General features: G+C 42.5%; 1 protein-coding gene and 1 long non-coding RNA gene across 2 annotated transcripts in view; one reads left to right on the top strand and one right to left on the bottom strand.

Moving 5' to 3' along the window:
• LOC128872920 (uncharacterized) overlaps positions 1 to 7431 on the bottom strand; it is a 78212-nt gene extending 70781 nt beyond the window's left edge. Inside the window, exons 1-2 of the long non-coding RNA XR_008456276.1 lie at positions 7117 to 7431; positions 6373 to 6468 (exon numbers count right to left, since the gene is read on the bottom strand). This is a non-coding gene — a long non-coding RNA (uncharacterized LOC128872920). The remainder of the gene's footprint in view (positions 1 to 6372; positions 6469 to 7116) is intronic.
• A 137-nt stretch (positions 7432 to 7568) lies between these two features.
• LOC128872918 (discoidin domain-containing receptor 2-like) overlaps positions 7569 to 22141 on the top strand; it is a 173268-nt gene continuing 158695 nt past the window's right edge. Inside the window, exon 1 of the mRNA XM_054116104.1 lies at positions 7569 to 7893. The gene's annotated coding sequence lies outside the window, so the exon portion shown is untranslated. The remainder of the gene's footprint in view (positions 7894 to 22141) is intronic.

Raw genomic sequence — 22141 nt, 5'->3', positions numbered from 1 at the left:
AAGCTCGAACCGTCATACCTACAACTATCCCTCGATCCTCAAGGACGAAAAGGGTTTCGTTTACCCTCCTATTATTTTCTACAATTGAAAGCCAAATTAGCGGCCACGTATTGCTCCTGCCAATTTAAAAGACCGCGAAGAATAAAATCTCGTTAGATCCATTGCCAAAGATTCCCCAGCCTAGGTCGCCTGTTTCCCCGGTGGTGCATCGCGGCATCGGCGCAGCGGTTAAGAATGCTACACGTCCCAGGACACGTGATCGACGTAACGGAAATATTCGGCCTAAATATGCGGCGCAGCATTTCGGCACGGATAGACGAAATGTCGGGAAGTAAAACGTGGATACCTTGTGGCTGGCATCAGCGCAAGCAGGCGCAGCGCAGGGGTACAAACGTGAAAGAGGAGGCTAGGTTCTACGTAAAGTGGATCGATCCGGCTGGCAGGTCAACCCTCACCGCGGCTCACTCTCCCTGTACCGCCCGTCCTCCAAGTATTTTCCGTTTATATCGCGACGTTATTACTCACGCGACGGTGGTTGTCGTAAATCGGTCAGACCGAACTGGACCCGACAGCGAAGGTTGAAAAGATGACCATTCCGCGATGATTTTAGCCCGTGGAAAAGCTTTCAACCCAGGAGGCGCGCGGGCGTACCGAGATCCTCGAATCTCTGTGGCGTAGCAAATCGACCGGGATTGGATACGATTAATTCATGCTGCTTTCGACTTCCCCGGTACGAGAGCGCATCGATTCCACCTGAATATTGGTTCCATGAACGAGAGGAGAACGACGCTTATGATCAATCGCAAAGCTGGGATAGAACCGTTCGACGGATTTTACTATCGTATTAAAGGGTTTTCAGAAGGAATTGATAATCGAAGATGATTATGACGTATCGGTGACATTTCGATGGTTGGAGCCGAAGAATAAATTAATTCCCTGAAATATTTAGCGAATCGCGCCGTCAGATCAACGGTCAGTACGGTTTAATATGATTCCATTACAATGAAAAATATCTAGAGAGATTCAATTATAACTGGAGGAGAGATAATCACTTTTGAGAGGAACCAAATGTAGATAAAGTTCAGTGGATTACTTCAAGGGGTTATTCGATTAAAATTTAAGATCGTATAATCTACTTGTGTAATTCGATCAGAATTTAAAGTACGATAACGATGATTCAATTATAATTTAAATTTAATGAACGTTTTCGTGCAAACAAACATACCTTCCCGGTTAAAAACTTATTAAGTACTCAATGAAAACTCTAGTACAAGGGAGAACCACAAGTATACCAAAGAAATGAAAAAATGAAATTACGCTGATTTTCAACCCACAGTACCAGACGTCCCCCGTAATGGGCGTGGATTACAAACAACATGAATATTCATTAAGAATGAACGATGCGTTGAATGTCAATTAATATTAAATGAATTTTGGGCAAACTGACTCCGATGCTATAGTTTCCCTCTTTGCAGGGGAGGTCCGTTTCAGCGAACATATTATTCAATTAATTCGGATCGATAACTGACAATCATTTAGTCGACACGTCGCTATTACACGCGCGCTAATGTGGAAATGTTGGAAATTTCGCGCAACGCGGTATCCGATAATATCGGGCGTTTAAGATCGTTTTCGATACCCGAAACCGTTTTAAATACCGTTCGTGCCTTTTGTTGAAAGTCAGCGAAATCGTTGCCGGGGCATTTCGTTTTAAAAGGCGAACGCGAGGCACGTAGGCACCGCGGTACACGCGGTTAAATTTTATCAAATCTGTGCCGATCGAACATGGACCAAGGCTGCAAAGGCAATTTGTTGACCTAACGTGTACGGTCAGCGGAATCAGCTCATGGAATATGTATATAAGTATCGAGCACAAAAATATCGGTTATAACGCCAGCAATATGTGGCGTATCTACATCTGTATCGGATTATTCGACGTTTTCATTAGCCATTGACATCGACCGCGTAAAATATCGATTTGCAGTCCGCGGATACGTCGCTTTCTCTGCCCCGACGCGTTAATATTAATTTTCGAGCTTTTACATCCCCCTCGCCATTCGGTACACTCGTAACATAGATTAATTGAGAAAGCCTGTTACCGAGAAACGAGACAGTGGTTATTAATGGCATAACAAAATATCGAACGCGCGCCGGCACACCTTTGAAACTCTACGGGGTTTTAAAGGGCGATAAGTTTTGAGGGGGAGGGGGGCGCGAAGGAACAACGGCACTTAATGATTAATAGTCCACGTATTTTTTTTTTTCTCAAGATTACAAATTTTTATGTCGAGATTCACTTTTATTTTCAATTAATCGTGACGAGGCTTATTGTTTCGATGTACAAGGCTACAACAGGAGAGCCCGTAACACTTTGTAACTGTTAACCGTTCGTCAGGAAAAAGAAAATATTATGAAAATAAAATGAGGGAGATGGAATGTGTAAAAAAGCAATTAATATGGTGCAGACCAGAGTTAGTAAGGCGCGATGGAACAACAGTACTCGATGATTAATAGTATCCATTTTTCCAAGACTACAAATTTTTACGTGGAACTTAATTTTTACTAGCAGTTTATCGTGACAAAATGTATTGTTTTAGTATATAGGAAGAGTATTACGATGGCGGATCCTGTATTTCTTTATAAATTATTAACCGTACAGAAAATAATATCAGGCGAAGCTGGCTGCTTTTAAATCATAATAAAGTAACCCGGGTCCCCTCCATTTTTCAAAGAGAATGGCAACATTTTCCCTTGTCTCCTACAAAGTTATAATTTAATGTGCAGCCGCGAAATATCCGTATTTTACGGATTATTTCCCGATGCGACGCCGGTTATTGACATTTACAAATTTTTAGTACTAAAAGTTTTCGAGTATATTATCTGGGACCTCGTGAACGACATTTTCAATAATACACAGATACGTACGCGCATCCCGTTGTTGCTCGTGCATCATAATATATCCTATCTCTATGGAAAAATGACTTTGTCGTTTGTTATTGACTCGACTCGTTTCAATCATTTTTATTCGACACTGGCAGCAGTAAATATTACCAGCGCACACAGAGCCAATTTCGTGAGAAATTTTGTCGATTATTTTATCCAAATTTCAATGTTACAATGAAATTTATTTACCTAACAAAAATTGTCATTCGAGATATCCATCTGGGCGAAAAGCAAAACACCTTTGATTGAAATCGATGCATAATGATAGTTGGCGAAGTAGTTTGTACAATTATTGTCCATGTGACACACAATTCGAGGACAAGTATAAAAGCTCGAGCTTTCTTCCCCCGTTCGAATAAGTCTGTCAGTGCGGTAAAAAAATGATTCTTGTTGTTCGCTACACCGAAGGCATTTATTTCCGCGCGCCACTAAATCTAAGCTCCCGGAAGAAAGGAAGGAGCGTAATGACGGCGTACTTCGTAGAAACAATTCCGGCTTCTCTTTTTCCAGCAGCCGGATAAGCTGAACTCTCTGGCCACTTATCAGGAAGAAATTACTCCGTGATAATCTTATTTTACGTTTCCGATTGCATCGTGGTTCAAAGAATGAAATTCGCCCCGTTAAAACTCGTTTCTTACACCGCCCCAGTGTTGGAATAAAAGGTAATCTCATCGACGATTACCATAAAATCGAATCAGCGATCGACGAAGAAGTCAAATGATCGGATCACTGAGTTAATAATGGGGTGTTGGTAATGATATTTGAGGTTTCTTAGGAAAGCTAACGAGTAGAGTTCTTAGAAAGTTAGCGAGTAGAAAATCTAGATCAAAGGATCACGTTTAAATATCGAATGATCGATCTTCAAAAAAACGAGACCAATGATATTTACTTCAACAGGACCCTTGACCATGATAAAAGACTAATCTCCAATGAGAATTCTAACATCTAACAATCATGATTGTTGCGATAACTTTCTATAATCGTTCACGAAAATACTGGCAGACCTGCAGACCGCTGCAAATTTATAATCGACGCGCGTCGTTGCATAAGAACCGTGCACCGCGGTGTTTGAATTGAAAGAACGATTTATTAATTTATGGCTGTAACCCAGTGATCCCGTGACACCAACGGCGGCGTTTGTGTAAGCTGTCGATTTCACGCGCCGAGACATCGCTAAGAGAGCTTCTCGGAACGAGTTAGAGGCACTGTCAAAGACGTCGAGTCAAATGGGATTAGAGGTTTATACGTCGTAAGGTCAGCGCTCGCTTAAAGTGCTTGGGCGATGCGTTACATGTAACGCGGGCGTTCGTATGTCGCACGCAAGATCGTTGGAGGTGTACACAACTCTGTTTTGCGTTCTGTTTAGACACTCACGACCATAGAGATATACAGATAGAGCAGGGGAGGTCAGCCTATAACTGGAAATATTTCACTGTCAAAAAAAGAAAAAAACATGGTATCCTATCTATATCTGTGATTTGCTCTATATGAATGTAAAATATATACCGTCAGTCTCATAAATATTCGTACAATCTGTGTTTATTACAAGAATTCGTCTCAATTAAATGATAGGTTTAATGTTTCCAAATAAATGTTTCATTATAAATATGTACATGAATAACCATTACACATGTATATTTTTGTAATGAAAAATTTATTTGGAAACATCAAACCTATCATTTCATTTAGACTTTCTTCAATAAACATAGAGGGTACGAATATTTATGAGATTGGCTGTATGTAATTATTAAAAGTATAAATAATTAATAAAAGTGAAAATTGCATTGGTAAACAGAGACAGGTAGGGTACCGTGGTTTTCTTTTTCCTTCTAGCTGTAGTACGGTAGGAGGTCTGGATCCCTTACTCTATCTACAACATCTATATGCTCACAGCACGTCGGCTGATTGATTCTCTGAAGTGATTTCGTACTATCGACTCGCATTATCCTACGCAAGACGGTTGGGAGCAATATCTCGAGTGTGTACGCTTGATTCATGGCCGTGCAATATTGTTCTCTATATCCCGGTGGCTGCGACGCTTGCCGTCGTTTCAGGACCGGGCCGAAGTAATCAGAAACGCGAGCATCGCGGTCGAGACCGCGACTCGGAGATGGGCAATATTTTATTCGAATGGTGGGTGACGAAGAGGACCAATATATAGCGATCTATTTAAGATATAGGTTTGATCGAGCTACTTCGAAATGAATTCTCATTCGCTATTTCATTTTATAATTCGTGCCCTGATTTATATTCGAGCATTCTTTATTCTCGAAGAAGACTGAACTCACAGATAAAATAAAATTCAGGTTGATCCACCCTGATCTCGTAGCAAATATGTTGTTTCAATTAATGAATCTACTTCCAAGAATATGCATCACTTATATCATTTAGTTTCATGTTTATGTGTATCATAATTTATTTATATATACACATGTATTCATAATATTTATAAATGAATTACGATATAATAATGTAAGTACCAACCAAAATAAAGAAGTATTTTTTCATAAAATTCAAAATTCCATGATGTACATAATATATCTAATCGAAATTTTTCATCCCTTCTCTACGACTCCTCCCCAAACTATTTCCACGAATATTAACAATAAACCCATAATTTGATAATAATACCATAGGAATACCTCGAAGAAAACTCAAGCGGAGGACTATAGACCTGTATCGTTTACCATGTCAACTCCGCAATCATGGGCGACAGCTCGAAAACTAAATTTTTCCGGGACCGCGATATTTTTCCCATTTTAATACGACAAAACATCCGTTGTGCGGGCTGTCCCAAAGTTACGTTTCTGAAAGGAATCCTCTTACACGGTCCGTTCGCTCCTCTACGGAGCCGTTGAATGTTCGCGTCGACGTTTGACATTCGTCGCGCCAGACGAACCGAATCCGACCTCGGGGTCTACCGTGAATCGTAAAACGCGAGCAAGACGTTGTGCGTGCGTGCAACGTAGTCTGTCTTGCGTGTATGCGAAAAAGTCGCAGTCATGAAAACGGAGTAATATCGGGTGCAGTGCAGTAACTCAAATTCATCGAAGGGATGGAAAAGAGAGGGAAAAATACGAGAGAAAGCTGCAGGCAATCGTGGAATTGTACTTCGTGAAAATATATTTGCTTCGGTTGCGAAACAAAAACGAAAAATAAAAACGAAGCAAGAAAAATGTGGCATTGGCAAACGCGGTAAGGTAAAATACCCGGTACTTCCACACATTTCAAAGTGTATCACGTTTGACTTTGGCAAAATAATATTAACCGTTTGAGTGCCACGGGCTTTTCTTATTTCCCGATCGAAAATTGCCAAGCGGCGCGAACTCCTGGCCCTTTGAGGACAGGACAGAAAAAGCGCGATCGCTTCGCGTGGCACTCAAACGGTTAAGATAATACAAATAAAAATAACTAGCAGGAATCACTCACCTCTCGGTGATAGCGTTGGCAAACCGGTGTGTCTCGAATTCTCGTGTCCACAGGTGGCTCGAAATCATCACATCTTCCTCCTTTCTCGTACAACACCTACAATAATTATCTTCAAAATAACTTTTATTATATTTACAGTGACTCCCAGAAATATTCGGACACCAGTGAATGGTTAGCTTTATGGCTTAATATCATAGTTATTAAAAAAGCAATCGTCTTCGTTACTTTTTCCAATAATAAATCATTTATTAACATTATTAAAGATATATACATTAATCCAAAAATTTACATAAATTACATATAATAATAATAAACAAACGAAAGAATACCGCATTCTCGAGTCACAAAAATATTCGGACACTATGAGGAATAACATTTATTAATTAAAATTAAACATTATATGTTCCACGTTAATATTTTGTTACAAATCTCTTTTGTTTTATAATATGTCTCAATCGATTCGGCATATTAGAAATTATTTTTTTTATCGCTATTATGTAATTTATGTAACTTTTGGATTCATGTATACATCTTTAATAACATTAATAAATGACTTATTATTGGAAAAAGTAACGAAGACAATTTGCTTTTTTAATAACTACGATATTAAGTCATAAAGCTAACCATGCACTAGTATCTGAATAATTCTGGGAGTCACTCTATATTATATTAATATATACTATTATACTATGTGACACACGAAAGCCGACCAATTACAATCTATTAATTACGTTAAACACATACCGTGCTCAAAGCTGCAGTCCGACATCTTGGCTGTCACAAACACGAATTAGGCGGGAGTCAGACAACAGCGCCGCTAGGGGGCAGCCTGTTCGCGAGAAAAACACCGCGTGCATTTGAAAATCGGCACGTACGCAGCGCGAAAAACGAATCGTTAACGCCGATTAATGCTCCGTCGTTCGGTTAGTTCGTCCACACGCACTGATCCGGGACAAGTCGTAAAAGTCACGACCGCGAGCATCAGATTATATACTCGAGCGTTTTTACGATCCGATGAGTCGCGTGACGTGAAACGAAAAGACGAGGGGTAGAAAGTTGGGTGAAGTTTGAAGATAGTCCTCTCTCCTGGTGGCGAGTTCGGACCTCCGACAGGCGGTGTATACGGGTGCGTGTTTAGTGCGCGGTGTCTCCACGGGTCACGGTGGCGCTGTGCCGCCAGCGCGATCCTCAGTTCGTCACGGGGTCGTGAGGGGTACGCATTGCCTTCGTCGATTGGCCGTACCCACGTTCGTTCGTCGTGACGCGCGAAAACCGTACGTGCATGCTCTGTTCGCCTCGAGAAACGTAAATATCGGGCGACCGTGAATTGTCCTGTCAGTGTTTACTGTGCGGTGTCGTGTCGCGAGAGTTGCACGTTACGCGCGTGATTTTCGATACCCTTTCGACGTACGAGGAGACAGTGACGGAGAGTACGCGAAAAGAGGAAGCTGAGACAACTTCGCTACATCTGCGGACACGAGAACTAGAGACGCTCCGATTTACCAACGCTGTCACCGAAACGTGAGTGATTTCTGCCAGTTACTTATTTCACTTTCGTTCACGATCCAACCGGTGTCGAACACGTCCCGGGTAGGAAACGTAGTTCTATTCGTTACTGACAGTTCGACAGACTTCGCTGCCGACGCGTGGCTTGGAATTTCTGATCGCGCACGAGGCGACGTGCTTCCTTTGCCGCCTGCCAATATTCTCGGAGCGATACAGTTGAACTTCCGCTCGGATAGCGCGCGCGTTATGTCTATCGCTCCGACTACGAGGTAAAACTGCGTGGAAAGACGCGTTTGCGATAGAATGGAAGGAATCTGTAAACAAATCAGAATATATACACTCGACTTCGTTTCAATGACTTCGAAGGCGACTTCATGTCTTGGCAAACATTTTTTGACGTATTCAGTGTTTTTACTCCAAAACGTAGATCATGAGAATTATTTTTTCCCAATACTTCGTAGATACTGACTTCTCCCTATAGATCTCACTCTATCCTATTTTATACGTGATACTTTTATTATGTATAGAAATAAATTCTATGTCTCTATGTTCAACTATTTATAACTCCAATTTAACCTTCGAAATCCTCGACCTGATGCTCATTGCGTTGGTAATTTAACAAATAATAACAAAATGACGATTAAATACCTCCACTTTAAATAAAGTTATAAATGATTACACTACACCTAATAGTAATTACACTACACTAATAGTACTCCACAATGGAGTAAACAGTTAGCAATTTTCATTCTCCCGAGGGAACGGAGTAAAGTAAAATATGTCTATTGAATAACCACGTAAATGCAAGTACCGTTATACACGTAAATACGATCAGATGATATTTAACGTATGACGTGTCCATGTTATGAAGTGGACTCCAATACAACCGTATCCAGCAGCTGTACCAAAGTCCTTCCCAGATTTTTTTTTTTTCGAAAGACCCTCTTATTCGAGAACTCGATGTCACGGGTGAATTAATTCGAACTGCGTGTTGAGAGTTTTTGCGACCACGTTAAACCTTGGTCTGCTCCGTATCAGAAGGTAAACATAGGGTCTATTTAGAACGTTCTTGTAAACCGTCGAGGAGAAAATGGGAATTTAAAGGGTGATAATAAAACTGGGTGATTCGTAGAATTTGTATGAAACCGTTTACGGTGCTACGTATTGTGCGATTCGTAAATACTTACAGGAGTGGGTAATTGAGATTTACCATTATCGAGGGATTATATTTTCGCCCTTGTTAGAACCAGAATCAAATATCCACGATGGGAAAAGTATCGTGGATTTAATATTATTATCGAGTAATTGTAGGAATCGTTGCTTGATGTAGGGAAAATGTTTTAAAAACTGTGTCAATCGAGTAATCGTTCTTTAATTAAGCATTTCCACCGAATGGTATTTACGATCCTCTTCTGGAATGAAAAGTCGTTGATGAAAAAACCGATGGAAGGTAATTACTGGCGGTTATGTATGTATAATAGTGATTCAATTGAAACGAAATCAATTGAGTAATAGAATTAAAATACCTGATTTGGTTGTATTTGTCTATGGATAGCTATTTATAGACAAGCAAATATATTAGTTGAAATGTTTAATGTTTTGATTGACATGATTTGATTTCAAATTAGTTTTATCGAACGTCTATTATCGCATAAAATTCTACTTCGTGCCCTCGTGCTCAACGTTCAGCAATTACTTCGAGTGACTCTTATGTCCAGTCATCGTGTATAGCTTAGGCAACATAACTGGTTACGAGTTATTTTCTCGATATGTCCGTAACTATGCGAAATACGAACAAATATTTTGAATAAATGTTAACGAAAAATGCAGAAAATCTAATTCCTCGTATCGTTACTGAAAAAATGGATTGTCGTGCACGCACACAGTGGATAAGCCAGGCACAGTGCAACGTATGTCACATAAAATACTGCATTTTCTAAAGTACTCTCCGCTTGGAAAAAAAGTCTATCGACGGTGCTACCAGGTTTTACTAAAACAACTTTTTCAATATTTCGCGCTTGCATAACGACGGAGATGGATATCGTAAGGGACAAAAAAAGGAAAAACTAATAACGAATATAAAATGAACAACTTTCGATTGGATATTTCGCGTGATAAAAACTATAATTTGAATTCTGAAATAAAATTCATACTGAATAGATACAAGCTTATCTGAATAATTGTTATATGGAGAATGTGTTAGAGATAATAGAGTAAATCGATAAATGATGACTCTTTATGGAAATTGAAACAGTTTATCCTCATTCAGAATATGCTACAGTAATGCACAGAGTGTTCTAGACAAATTATAATACGGTCGAAAATCAACCCTTTGCGCTCTACATTCTAGCACGAACAAAGATTATCGTCTCTGGAGTATAAAGGGTTAATAATCCAACGATACTGAAAAAAAATAATAATAGCAAATACATCGGTGTAGAGTGATTTCCTTCGTCATTTATTACTAAAATGAAGTTTCGATGGAGATCATATCAGAGATCATCGTACTCCAAATCCGCGCGTATTAGGACCACGATCAGACTGACGCTATGTATATGCCTGACGTCTGGCTGATATTAATCGTTTCGAGATGTAGCTGTCATAAGGCCACGTGGAGAACTGCACCACTGGTTGCTTCCGCGCGATAAGGAATTCTCGTCGTGTAACGCAGCGTGTGTACCGTGCACGTCATTCTACTTATAACACTTCATGTCAACGACTCCTTAGGAGGCTCTCCGCGATCGCGATCCATTCACGTGTCCGTATAGCTTGTGTTTCGCTAGCTACACGCTCTCTCGGTTCCGTCCAGCAATTTTCTCAGATAATACGCGTTTCGTGGAACTACGATTTCGCGCAATCGTCGGTTACAACGCTTTTCTCTCTGCCCGATAAACCGACCGCCGCATAAATAATTAAACGCGCACAATCAGCGTGTTTGCGTCCATGCAACGAGCAGACCGGCGAAAATTGCATCTCTTTGCCGCGGAAACGTGAATCGCAGACCGAACGACGGGTTTTCAAACCGCTTAAATACGCGTGTGCTCGCGCATACGGGAAACTGTTTGTAAGTTTAGCCGTGTAAACGGTAAATGAACACCGAGAGAGTAATTTCTTGCGTTTAACCGCGAGATTGAAAGGTTTTCGCGGGTCTTTCGAAGCAACGGTTCTTAATCCTTTTATGTTCAGGACGCGGTTTGGAACAGAAAAAGGAGCAGAAATCTGGCATCCTGCTTATTTCGTGAATTATTTTAGTAACGATGTAGGAACTGTCGTTAATCCGCGATTTTCTCCTGTGCGGTTCTCGCTGCATGTGATTTTACTGCTCTGTCTATCGATTAACATAGATCTTTTTTCTGAGGGTTTCTGCTGCAATCTTTCCAACTGCTGACAGCAGATTTCATCCGTTACCGTTCCTCCAGGTTTTGTGCAATTTAAAACGAATCTTCCCTATTGAAATCCCGCCAAACGCGTGAAAGACACTTCTTCCGAATCAAAATGGTGTTGGAACTAGAGTTTGCTAGGCGAAAACCATTGGTTCAAATTGGAGCAGAGAACCCATTACTTAAAATAAAGACTAAAGTCATCCGTGGTCCTTCAATCAACGTTATATCGAAGTTTTTGTTAGGTATTTGTGCACTTAGGAAGTTAAATGTTACACGCGTTTATCACAATTGCTCAATGCTGTGAAATATCGCCCACGTTGAGTCTGGAACGTTTCTAAACCTCGTCTGGTAGACCCGTCATTACTTGTGGAGAAATATAATCCATTTGTAGCGAATTGCGCAAGAAAGTTGCTAAACAGAAACCTATCTCGTGGAATAGAACTTCTCTCGGTTCGTTTATCGCGGACTATTCCAAGATTTACTGCACTTGGATTGAATAAGACGTGGTGTGAAATATAGCGAGTTAATCGAACGACTATGTGAATCTAGCAACCAATTGAAATTTTGAAATCGAGTCTTTACTACGATGTAAAGTGAAATTAATCACACTTCATTTTTAAAATGATGAAGTACATCGTGGGTATAAAGCAAATACCTAAGTATCAAGATTTATACTCTCTTGGAATGATTTCTATTCGTAGTACACCTGCTTGGGTTCTTTTGAAAGAACCCTATAAAAATTCATAACCCTTCGTCGAGCAGTAGTCAATTGATGCTATTACAGACAAATATCCTTCACTTAGCTCTATTATTAGTATTGATGAAGGAACTCAAGCTCCGCGAAGAGGACAATTTTTCTTCCTAGCTGTACCTTCGTTTTCGCGTAACAAGGAACGATTGAAGTTAAATTACGTTTCGCTGAATATAGATCGCCCCGAACAACGTATAAATGTAGTAACATCAATCAACGGCCATATGAGCCATTATATTATATCGGACTGATAACAAATAGCGCCTCTTCCGTGATAATTTCTCTTCCTGTTCGTTCTCGCGCTTTCCGTTCCCCCTTTTTTCCCTTTCTCGGGCATCCCTCATTTTCCTGGCATTCAGGCGCTCGTGCGCGCAATAGTGGGACAAACAGGTGCCCGCTTTCTTGCGCTCTCACAGCCACAAGCACAGGAGAGCTTTATTGTGGACTTTCTTGCACACCTACCCCCGTTGGATTGGTCAAATCCATACAAATACGCGTACATCCCCCGCGGCCTGGAATACTGCTAGCAACTTCCTTGTTTATTGATTAACCATTAGCGAAATTAATGGCGGTTCCAGACTCCGGCACAATGCCGTTGCAAAGCTTATGAAACTGAATTAGATACGGGAACACTCGTGCGAATTGCACTTATTCATGCATTCCGTTGACTAATCGTCGTTGCCACCACGAAACGAAGATCGTTAATTTATCCCTGGTAATTTTCATTGATCGATCCTCGCTCGTTAAGACACGAAATTGCGTCATAAACTAACGGGTTCGTCTGGTATGCTAACGATATTATATTAGGTTTCTCCGAAGGTGCACGGTCGTTAGGAGACGCGAGGCGGGAATTCAATATTTACAGACATTGCGATTGTTGATGGAAATTGGAGTGCCGTGCACTCGCCGTGATGTTTAAACAAAATGGATGGGTAAATAGTGGCTTGTCCTATCCTTCGTTTACCTGACGACCGTAATAATCGAAACGGTAATGAACTATAATATAATAGTAATCCATTCGAGCACGATTTTCGGATCTGTCGGAGTATTATGAAGATGACTTGTCTGCGTTTATTCGGTAAACATTTGAATTACTAATTATGAATCTCGTGCCTGTTTGTTTATCTTTATTTCGATGTAAAATATAGAAAGTTTTACAGGAAAAAAATTTGATAGGAGTTAATTGGGTATTCGCATACATGTTCTTCTAAACATGAAACTCTATATTTTCACTAATGGATTGATGTTTATATACGTGGTACATAACCGTTGAACGCATGTTAATAAAATGAAACTTGACAAATTGAATAAAAAAGCTTTTATTCTACGGTGCACACAATCTGAGTCAAATACGTGGAAATATGTATAACGGTCGCGGACCGATGGAGCTTATTTTCGAATTTCAGGTTACACTTGACAGCAAATCGATACAATACGCTTTATTTAATTTCGACGTTTTGTTTATTTGCTGTCCGTTACATTAATTCAAGTCCGTATGCTTTTATTTCTCATTGTCGTCGCTGCTACTGTAATAGATTCTGAAATGATTGCATTGTGCAAACTGCGTGTTCGAGAATAAGTCCGTTGTGTCCGTATGTTTTGGTGATATTGTTATTATAACAATATGGAACGAATGAGAACATGTATGACGGAAGATCTCGATGACGTCCGAAAACGTTTAAAACGATTAATATTTGCCAACAAAATTTGAAGTTACTTTTAATGAAACGAATTAACCGAAAGTTCGGCGAGACGAGCGATAAAGGATGGAGAGCGATAAGATCCGAATTTTGCGGGGAATAATAGCCCTCAACGCGGCATAAAATGATTAAAATTTCGAAATTTCATTTCTAAACGAAGAGAACTGCCGGTGACCCCCGTTGCGCCGTCGTTCATTTTATAATGGCAAGAATGTCAAACAAGCAGGACGACAGTGCTCGTCGGAGAAGAAAGCTACACTTGACTATTTTATGTGCCGCCTCTACTCTTCGCTCGGGGCCACGGAACCCTCTTGCATGCGCTAGTTCAGTTTCAAACTTTAATTAAAAAGGTGGAGTCGCAATAAGCTTCCGCCACCCCCACGTGGGGAACCGAGCGTCTCCCTTTCTCTCGCGCTCTCGCTCGCGCTTCGTTCCACGGTTCAACGTCATCGGAACTGTGCACGGCCCGCGAAGTCGAGCTATTTTAATTTCATTTACGAGAAATAAACAGAACAATCAAATTAACGTAGGCCAGTGAATATGCACGTCCGGGCGTGCCTTTGATGCATACTCGAAGTGCGTATTTTCGGAGCAACTGCGCTCCCTCTTTCTCTCTCTCCCTCTGTTTTGTCCTGTTTCACCGTGCGTGCACACTCGCAACTGTATTTTCACCCGGGGTGTATCGTAAATGCGTGGAAAGGATAAAACCACAAGCAGGGATAGGAATTTGCGGATCACAATTTGAAATTCACTTTGTGCGTTTGCAGATTAACGGAATTCAACCGACCACCGGGCCACGAGGAATGAAACGAATGAGCAGTGGAACGAACGACGGGCATCTCATCAGTTGCGCGAATTAGCGAACGACTTTCGTTGCTGCGTATTTTTTTTTTTTTTTTTGTGGTTTTTATTCTATTTTTCCGTTTGTTTGTTAGCCAAATTTCCGAGTTTGGCGGGGTTTGCATTCCCTTGTACGAGCCGGACATGGGCGAAATTCTATTCGAATAATTGGTAACGAGGAAAACCAACGCCTGTAGTTATTTATTCGAGTAAACGTTGAAATCCTTGCTCATTCGTTGTGGTATAACTGCGTTTTGTGATAGAAATTGAAATTTTTGTGCAACGAGTAACGGATTAAAAGAGAGTACGCCTTCAAAGGCAGGAGTTTATAAATCTATAGCAGTGATTCGTAACTTTTTCTTTCGTCGTTTAATTAATTCCTAAATGTAATTGGGAAATAATTCCTTCCTCGACCGATTGTTCCTCGAAGAACAGAATAAACTCATCGGAAATTCATCGTATCCGTTACTGAATGCTCGAGGATTGATCCGTGGAGTGGAATCGGAATCGATAGTTCTCGATACAGCGATGATTTAGCAGGAAGTTGGAGAACGCGTAGCAGATACGGGCTTTTTTGCGAGATCAGCGAGCGCCGCGATCGTCGTTCCCTCATGACTCAATATTCGAGGAACTGGCGACGGCGGATTTATGACCGCGATAATAGTTAATAAGCTTTCATTAAGGATTCGGGGAAAATTGCTCGCGTATCTCGTGAAATATTCGCGAACGTTCAATTACGCGCGTTCGCGATAATAAATTTCCCAACGCGTGGGAATGCTGTGCGTTGTCGAATAGAGCGTCGCTATAGGGCAGAAATTAAATGAAAATTAGTAACGCGTTTTCGGCGGTACCTAATTAAAAACGCAATTATTTAGGAGTTACACTCTCGCTGCTCGTGGAAACAGCAAACATAGACGGGACCGTTTCGGAGCGTTTCTCGCAGTTCGCTGTTCGATGCTGAGCTCACGAAATTCGACTATTTTATAATTAAATTGCCAATTTCGTTAATTGCGAATGCACATACTCTTCGTTTAATAATCGATAACCCAACAGAATCGAACTTTATTGTAATAACGTTCCATGTTTTCTATTTTTTATCTGAAGCAGAAGTGAAGTGTGTTGCTGTACCAAGCCTATGCCTTCTGAGTATTTTTTTACGAAAGCGCGGAGAGGACAGACGTTGCTCGCGATATAGCAATTACGGGGTCGCTGGATGTAACGAACGATGACGGCGGGTCATCCCGAAGACGTAACAATTTACTGCTGCACTTTAGGCGGCGTCGTAACGTGCAGGAGTCCGGGCATACCGAAACCTTCATTTCGCACGAACGAAATATTTATCGAGTAACCTGGCGAGCACCGAAGTAATTGCGTGCACGACATCGTCACGTTGAAACGGCCCCGGCCACGTAATGAATAATCGGCCTGCTCGCCGAGTGATCACGCGCGTGAGATTACGGTCACATTTTCTGCGCGGTACTGTCGGGATCGAGTGCGATTAACACGTCGATTTCAGCCGTCGGAGACTCGGCTTTCTCGTAAACATTTTTATACGGATTTTGCGATAAACGACACCAGTATCGGCCGCGAGCATCGCCACCCCGTTGTTATTACAGTCGAGTAATTCTAGAGTTAATCGTCGCTGCCATTAATATGTCAGGCTTTTTTGTTTCGGCACCGTGCGTCGCCTCGCTGATAACGTAAAGTGTTTACTACCGAAGCCATCGTTTTTAAAATTATGGGACACCTCGTGGGCGAACCACGCAATGTCTTAATCGTGGTAGAGAATAGAGACAACTTTTCTATTGTTTCAACGCTAGGTACTAAATTTTACCATTTAGATGGAAAGTATATATCACTATGAAGTTCTTATTAATAAGACATACAGTCAGTCCCGTAAGTATTCGTTCTCTGTATATCTATTCAAGAAATTTGTCTGAATTAATTATCAAGTTTGATGTTTCCAAATATAATTTTAATTATAATTATATACGTGTGTAAAGCCTGCTCATGTACATATCCATAATGGAACATTTATTTGAAAACACTAAGTCTATTATTTAATTTAGTCAAACTACTTCAATAGACATAGAGGGTACGAATACTTATGAGATTGACTATAAAACACTGTTGAAGTTGGTCCATTCCCTGCACACCTGAAGTTTCGAGGAACAGTATTTCCGTTTCACTGTATTTAAATCCGTATCCAAAGGAAACCAGCACCGACTAAAGATCGAGGGTATTTAATTTAGGAAGCAGTGAAAGAAGCACCTGTTCAACCGCAAGACGATCGCCAAGTCCGTGGACAAATGGTAACAGTTGTTTAGGTCAGTCTTCATCGGTCGGATTGCACCTCGACCGCTTTTCAAATAATCTTGCGCGCGATTCCTCGTTGAGCACGTCAGACTCGTCGCTATTTCGAGTTGTCGTTCGGCTCGGAGAAAGCGCGTCGGGTCTGTGCACTCGGACAGTAAAGTGATATCCGTTCCACCAATAGAATCTACGGACCACCTAAGATCTGCAATGGCACGTTACGTAAAGCAAACATCTGCTCGCTCGCAAGTCATTCCACGCCGAATTCGACGCGAAATTGAATTATGAAGCGGACCATCTAAACATAACAGAAACTCGGGTCATTTTCTGGTTGGGAATAGAGGATTCTATGTAAAATTTGGATTGAAATTTAGATACACCGTAGTTCACGTGAAATTGAGGAAAGTTTATGTCATCGCTTCCCTGGTGTTTAATTTGTTTAAGAATTACCGAAGAGCGTTCAACTCTGATACCATCAAGCGTATCGAGTTGCTATTTTTTTTTTTTATCTGACCCTTCAGTTTCTTGGCTAAAACTTGAACGATGACTCAAACTCGCAGCCCTCAATTTTCCTCCGAGTACATCATATTTCAATCTTCACCGAAATCCCTGACATTGAGCGCAAAGAGGTGATCGATTCGGCGCGGAATGCCCCTCGTGTCTTCGTACTGCGAATCGATCTTCGTGCAACGGCATGCACCATCCAGCTGAAACACACCAGAACTCCGTGATGCTCTCGCGTTAAATTTCCTTTCTCATCTAACACACGCGCCCGTATCTTTCACGCCTGATATATTTCCTAGAGGGCAATGCATCATTTGTCTTGGAGCGCGAAATATGCTTCCCCGCCGATACCTCGCGGTTCGCGTCGAAATAGCGGAGGAATACATTATATTTATCGGGGCTAATACTATTTCCGCGCCATAAACTTTGCTGAGATAAAAAAAAAGAAATGAAAGCAGCGCGACTGTTTTTCCGTTAAGTGAGAACCACCTACGCGTTATCACGGGCAAAAGTAACGAGAACGACTATCCGATGCGTGTACGTTACACACGGGTTATGTAGGCGAGTGCATTAACCCATTACGACAGCGTTCGTTTACCATGCACTTATCAGCGTTACAACGGGAAGCGGTTAGAAAAGCCTCCTGAACTTTTTTTTAAATTTACGTTGGCAGTCGTTCATCTATTTAAACGGAGCTGTAGAAAAAATTGTTGTTTAGCCTGCGCGTTGAATTTTAACCCTCTGCACTCGAAGCCATTTTGTTGCAGAATGTGTTAAGAGGAATCCTGTTGTATTAAACAATGCAGCATAAAAAGCATACAATTTATTGTAATGCTACGCTGTAGCAAATAATGCTAAAACGTAATGTAATGCTAGAACGTTGTGCTCGAGAGAATTTACCTCATCTGATGTCTACCAAAGTTCTCTGGACTTCCAACGTCCCCTCAGAGAGGACGTACGAGTGCAAAGGGTTAAGAAATTTCAAACGATATGACTGCGTCGTATTATAAATAACGCGACTAAGTCTCGATTGAAAAAGTAGCAATTCCCGGTCCCGCGTTGAACTTTCGAATAACTCGAGTCTCACTTGCACCGTGACTCCAGCAAATGGAATCCTCCGCGAACCAAAACTGTCCGTTTATCAACCGTGTCATCGCCGCGACGTAGTTGCTCCTCTCGCGTAAAAGTTGCGACTTTGTGTCGCGCGAAAACGGACCTTATCATAATGCAACGTGAGACCGCGTGTTCAGCGTGGCGCGAAAAGCGTTTCGAGAGGACGCTGGTAGGTGCAAACTTCTGAAAGGCGATAACTCGTCCTAACCCAAATAGCCCCACGCAGGGTTGCAGGCGGATCCACGGGCGACCGTGGCCCCGTTTGTCTGCGTTTACTCGTTTGTCGCGCGAGTTAGTAGTACATGTACGTGTCCGTGTTCCTGCGGCGAGGCGTACTCGAGGGCAAACAGGAAGCCCGACTCCTCCGCAGGGCCGGTCTACCGGTTTGCTCCACTATCTGTCCGCGGCAGCGCGGCGCAAACATTTGTTCAGGACAGGGGACGAAACCGGGACGTAGACGTGAACGGAGCCGATGCGATATCAGTAATAAGATAACAACTACCCGGTGAACCGTGCCCGCCATTCTTGTCTCTGCTGCTCTCACCTTCCCCTGCGCCGTGGATCTCGCGACCAGTTTCGTTTGTTTTAGGTCACCATTTCGCTAGCTCAGGATTTGTTTGAGAAACACAGGTGTTAAATATTGGAATTTTTCATTGCTAGCATTCGTATCCTGTAGAGAGCTCGGAGACTACTACCCTGTGCCAGATCTATCCAAACATCAAACAAGGCGCTAGTGTTCATACGCGAACAAACCGTTTGTTTGGCAATAAAAGCAATTGACTGTAGCTTCTAACGATGGTCGAGATAAGGAGATGGACGTAATTATTTGGGTTCCTTCTGTGTGGTTCCATTTTCCATTTTTTCCAAGGTTTTTTGGTCTCTAATTCAAGCATAGTAATAATCATTGGGTGACTTGCTCCAACAATATAACGCTTGTTCAATCCTCCACGAAAGGTCTGAAGCCTAGCAAAATTCTTCTTCGCTGGCCTATGCAACAGTGGCCTACATCGGCCATTTATTGTGCTAAATTTAGCCAAGCCAGCACACAAACTACCACCCCATGCAGAAATCCCTGGAGACTCCAGAGCGGTGGACATCTTTCCAAACCTCGGATACCGCAGCGTAGCGAAAACTTGGAAGCCAGAACCACGCGCGGGTAACTATCTTGCGGCAAATATTGATCAATCGAGATAGAGCCCCGGGTCTGATTGAATTAAAGTTGGTGTGTCGAATCGTCTCGCGAATCGTTTCGGTATTACTCCTGATATTGAATACCTGATCCCCGACGATTACTCTGTCTCCCAGCCGCCCGGAGCCGTCGCGGAATTGAAATCTTTCAAATGCCTTCGGTATACACCGGCGTTCTTACCGTCTCGTCATAATAGCGTCCTCTCTCGTACCGAAAGTCCCTACATGGATATCTGGATGCACAAGGAGAATATCCCGTAGTATTCTTGGTCCGGCTCGATCTCCGCGTTTCAGACTCCCTCGGTCGCGGTGCTGGCGGACAAAAGAAGAAAAGGAATACGCCTCGCGTGTGTGCATCGGTGCACACACGCGCGCACGTTACGCGATATACGTGCCGTGTAAGCCTCCCGGGGCTCACGCGTGATCCGTCTATAATAAAAAAGGAAAATAAAACAGGGATCCTTTCCCGACTTTTTGTAATGGACCGCAGTTACCGACTTGGCCGACCCCACCCCTTGCCGTTTCTGCATCCCCCTCGGTGTTTGCGCGTGTGCGGCCACGCTTTCACGTTCGTACATCCGCAACCCCCGGGACAAGGAAGGCCGAAGCCACGGCAATGGGCGAAGATTGGCACTGGGTGTTTGCGAGGCCGGTGTCGCGAACCGACCCCACCATTTTCGTACAGTGTGAGAGTCGAGCATGTGGCAATAAACAATTTGTTACGTCGAGGGTCGTGGCCTGCGGCATACGCTCTCGCACATTATATCCATCTTCTTCTGGTGCACGGTGTGCACCTCTCCCGTCGACTGCCTCGAGCCGACGTAACAATCAATAACGACGCGTCACGTTGTTTTCTACGATACCTCCGTCCACGTCGATCGTTAACCTCTCGATAATCGTTGCGGTTCGGCACGGCGATCGGCAGCGATTCGACCAACCGCGAATGTCGTTCGCTATCCATTCGCTACGCGGTTCGTTCCATTGGCTGCGACACGATCCTGTCGCCTCGTGCCGTTGGCAATTCAACCTGGACACGGTTTACGAGCTTCCTGCCAATATAGTGCAGGAGCTATTCTATAAACCTACGGCAGAGCTCGCGCAAGAGCAGACATCATTCATCTTACTTTCCTGTTAAAAATGATAAGATCCTACGGAATACGCGCTTCTCTCGTACTCCGTGATGTCACTCGACTGAGGGTGAAAAAGAAAAAAGTAAACCGTACCGCGCCGGCAATGTTTCCGTCAAATTAACGCATAAGCAACCGCTCGTGTGTACGGGAGCGCAAGAATGCCAGCGAAAAATCCACTTGACTTTGGTTTACGCGAAGACGAGGAACCGTTGTAAAAAGGGAACGGTCGGGACTCTTCCCTTTCCCGGTGTTTCATCCCCGTCGCTCCGGTGGGCGCCAGCCGGCGGTGTTATACGAACGCAGACGATAACGGGGAGGCGCAAAATAAAATGAGATCGCATTATGCGCACTCGTGAAAAGGTCCCGGAGGGGCCGAGGTCGCTTGCGCGTGGATCATATAGCTGTCGATGCAGCCTCGTGTAAAAGTGTTTTGTATCGTGCATACACGCGCACACACCTGCTCCGTCGCCTCTTTCTTTTTACGCGAAACGTGTATACGCGGGCACGATGGTTGCATGTGCCTGCGTGTCTCGTTTCACAGGATCTCGGATCGCGCGACGATGCGCTGATAAGATGGTGTTTCCTGAAATTGAAGGGCGTCCGCCAGCCGCGATTCTGAGATGAATCTAGCGTGACGCTAATGAAGCTCCGGTCCCATTTTTTAATTCAACCGTAATTCGGTGGGATGATCAGTCTTTCGATTTTTTTCTGATTTTACTAGAGAACAACGAATATCTACTACGTATTTTTGAAAAATTGTGCACTGCATGTAACCCTGCCAGCTTTAACCCTTTGCAATGTGTACCATCTCGTTGCAGAATGTGCGAACAGGAATCGCATTATAGAAAATACTCTAACTTTGCAAACGTGTTCTTTTTTTTTTGTGTTATTAGACTCGATTATAACACAAATTCTTTATGTTAGTAGTGTTACTAACAAAATTTGTTAGACTTATGATGTCCCCTCATAGGGGACACCGAGTGCAAAGCGTTAAAATGTTATCTAACATTTCAATCGCTTTCTTGGGAGAAAAAAAATTTTCAATCTTTCTTGGTGCTTATCAGCAACTTGAGGACCTTGAGCAACTCAACTCAGGTGACTTCCAATAATTTTTAGGGAGAGACAATTTTGATCAGAACTCTTTGGAGGACAATTTATCCTTTCAGGAATCTCATCGCTTAGCTACCTTAATTTTGTCCACCTTTCGGAGCATCTGTTTTCCCCCAAGGGTGCGTGCTCTTCTTGTCCCCTCCAGCACCGACTCCGGCTGAATCCCACCCTCCATTTTTATTTCGAAAGTCACGCTCGTGGGTAACGCAAAGTTCGCCCCGGTGTAAATGT

The sequence above is a fragment of the Hylaeus volcanicus genome, chromosome 2 (assembly GCF_026283585.1).
Source record: "Hylaeus volcanicus isolate JK05 chromosome 2, UHH_iyHylVolc1.0_haploid, whole genome shotgun sequence".
NCBI classification, from domain to species: domain Eukaryota; kingdom Metazoa; phylum Arthropoda; class Insecta; order Hymenoptera; family Colletidae; genus Hylaeus; species Hylaeus volcanicus.
Note: the sequence above shows the minus strand (reverse complement) of the source record. Positions and strands in the feature narration are given on the sequence as shown.